Source organism: Alligator mississippiensis, chromosome 2 (assembly GCF_030867095.1).
Source record: "Alligator mississippiensis isolate rAllMis1 chromosome 2, rAllMis1, whole genome shotgun sequence".
Classification (NCBI taxonomy): domain Eukaryota; kingdom Metazoa; phylum Chordata; order Crocodylia; family Alligatoridae; genus Alligator; species Alligator mississippiensis.
In genome coordinates this window covers 128,053,199-128,056,682 of record NC_081825.1, presented here as the reverse complement: position 1 = coordinate 128,056,682, position 3,484 = coordinate 128,053,199, and positions in this window count along the sequence as shown.

Genomic DNA, 3,484 nt, shown 5'->3' with positions numbered 1-3,484 from the left:
CTGAGAGAAGCAAGGGGGGTAAGAGTGCTTAGAAACTCCCTTGGCTCAGCAAGGGCATTCAACAATGCCTGAAGACTAAAAGAGAGGCGTACAACCCGTAGAAGGGAGGAACTATCACCAAGGAGGAGTACTCCTCCTCGGCCTGTGAGTGTAGGACAGCTATTAGGAAGGCCAAGGCAGAGATGGAACTCAGGCTAGCGTCCAGGATTAAGGACAACAAAAAGTCCTTTTTCAAGTACATTGGGAGCAAGAAGAGGGCACCAGGCAATGTAGGGCCCCTGCAAGACACAAACGGTAATCTGGTGGCCACGCCAGACAAGAAAGCTGATATTTTTAAAAGTTTCTTTGCCTCTGTTTTCCTGAACAGGGACCGGGATATCCCACCTACTAGAGGTAGGGACAATCTGGGGGATAGCTCTATCAAGCCTTCAGTCAGTGCAGATGTAGTTAGGAATCTCCTGGAAGGGCTAGACATTTTTAAATCTGCAGGTCCAGATGCCCTCTACCCAAGGGTGTTGAGGGAGCTGGCAGGGGTCATCGCGGAGCCCTTGGCCCGGCTGAATGAGCATTCATGGTCATCTGGCCAGGTGCTGGGGGATTGGAAACTGGATAATGTGCTCCCTATTTTTAAGAAGGGGATGAAGGAGGACCCAAGTAATTATAGGCCTGTAAGCCTCACCTCGGTGCTCGGGAAGCTCTTGGAGAGGATCATCAAGGAGCATATCTGTGGGGGGCCTGCAGGGGAGATCATGCTCAGGGGCAATCAGCATGGCTTCACCAAAGGCAGGTCCTGCCAGACCAACCTGATTGCCTTTTACGACCAGGTAACTAAATCCTTGGATGATGGTGTCACTGTGGACGTAGTCTTTGTAGACTTTAAGAAGGCCTTTGACACTGTCTCTCACCCCATCCTCATCAATAAATTAAGTGACTGTGGCATTGATGCCTGCACAGTTGGATGGGTAAAAAATTGGCCGATGGGGCGCACCCAGAGAGTAGTGGTGGACGGGTTGTACTCAACCTGGCGAGATGTGAGCAGTGGGGTATCCAGGGCTCGGTCCTTGGAACCGCACTGTTTAACATCTTCATCAGCGACTTGGACGAGGGGGTGGAAAGCACGCTGTCCAAGTTTGCTGATGACACTAAGATGTGGGGCGAGGTGGACAAACTTGAAGGGAGAGAGAGGCTGCAACTAGATTTAGACAGACTACAAAAGTGGGCAGACAAGAATAGGATGGGGTTCAGCATAGACAAATGCAGGGTGCTGCACCTTGGGAGAAGGAATCCACAGCATACATACAGGCTGGGGAGTTCCCTTCTTGAAAGCACAGAGGCAGAAAGGGATCTTGGAGTCATTATTGACTCCAAGATGAACATGAGCCGCCAATGCCAGACCGCAGCCAGCAAGGCCAGCCATACCTTGTCATGCATCCAAAGGTGCATCTCAAGCCGGTCCAGAGAGGTGATACTCCCCCTCTGTGCTACATTGGTCAGGCAGCAGTTGGAGTACTGCGTCCAGTTCTGGGCACCACATTTCAAAAGGGATGTGGCCAGCATGAAGAGGGTTCAGAGGAGGGCCACCTGCTTGGTGAGAGGGCAGCAGGACAAGCCCTATGAGGAGAGACTGAGGGACCTGAACCTGTTCAGCCTCAGCAAGAGGAGCGTGAGGGGGGACCTGATGGCTGCCTACAAGGTCATCAGGGAGGATCAACAGCAAATAGGCAGAGCTCTTTTCTCCCCAGCACCACCTGGGGTGATGAGGAACAATGGTCATAAGCTGATGGAGAATAAGTTTAGGTTGGAGAACAAAGGCAATATTTTACAGTTAGGGTGGCCAAAATCTGGAACCAACTTCCCAGGGAGGTGGTCCTCGCCCCTACCTTGGGCATATTCAAGAGGAGGTTGGATGATCACCTGTCTGGGGTCTTGTGAACCCAGCATTCATTCCTGCCTGTGGCAGGGGATCAGGCTAGATGATCTGTTCAGGTCCCTCCTGACACTAGCTACTATGGTTCTATGATACTATGATCACTTTCTAGCTGGAGAATATCCCTTTGCAGTGACTGTGTGATAGCATTTTAATTTTCGTAGTGCTACAAAGTGCTCGGGCACTAGTCATTGTTGGCGATCAACGTAGTAGTACTGGAGTGGTACATGTGTCCAAGGCCATGGTGAAAATTCTAAAAGAAATACCATTTCAGCATACAAGTAGTCTTTTAAGTGTGTTATAAAATGAGTGTAAATAAAATGAATCTCTTGTTTCCAGAGCAGGGGTGTCAAACTTGGGCCCCATGGATTGGAACTGGACTGTGGGCCTTTTCACAGGCCAGGTCCAGACTGTGAGGTTTTCCATGGGCCAGATGATCTGTGAGCATCAAACCAGAGGGGATTAAGGCTGCCACTGCAGACACCAGTGATGAGCCATGTCCACAAGCTCCATGTGTGACCCCCCCCCCCCCCTTGTTCTACAGCACACAAGCTGACAGCTTGGTGATCCAGAATCTGCTATAGTATTTGTTCAGCTGCGCAAAAGCAAAGGCAAATTATTTTTAGGAGGGAAATGTGGCAGTAAATGCCCTATTTAACCAATATTTTTTGTAGTGAGTGAAACTGCTTACATATTAAGCCCTTTGGGGCATATTTGTACAGCCCCTAGCAGAACAGCGACTTCAGTTTCGTTGCTCCAAGTGCTCTTATGCTATACATTTTAAATGTTAATGTTTAATGTTAAAACAAAAAAAAATATATTAACAGTGGCCAAGATTTTGAAGAAATAAGCAGTAAGCATGGGTACCTCAAGTTTTAACTGTCCAGCTTGAGCCACCTTAAAGGAGCCAAGCTGTCATAAAGCACAGAGTGCTTGCTCTGAAAATCAGTCACTTTTGAAGTGTTCCAGCATCAACAGCCCTTGTCACTTTTGAGAAAATTGGAAGCTGAGTTCCTGATTTTAGACCGTAGCTGGATTATTTAAATCAAACTAACAGACTCCTATAAAGTTATTGTAAGAAGGAATTCTTAAGGATTTGTAGTTTAGGCGTACCTGGCTTTTTTTTTTTTTTTTTTTTTTTGTTAGATTCTCTACTGTGTGTTTCTCTTGATCATTAGAATTCATCCCGGGCAAGGCTGAAGACCAACTGACTGGCCAATTCTTGTCTGGATTTTCCAACATACTGTGCAAGAATTTTGAAGTAAACATTTGGAGGCATGTGATGCTTAATCTTGTTAGCAATAAGACTATGAAACATAAGCATCTTGCTGGAAATGCACACGGTTTTGTGCGGGTCTTTGTTTAGCTAACAAGCTTTTCCTTTGCCTAGGCTGGGAATGTGCCCTCCTTTGCACTTTAGCCCAATTAAATCCTGTTAGGAAATAGGACCCTCTCAATAGTGAAAAGCGCTGTTTGTTTGGGTTTTTTTGGTAAAGGTAATTGATTAATGACTGTTTCATAGTGATAGAACTAGCTTGAAAGGGTCTTGTGGTTTAT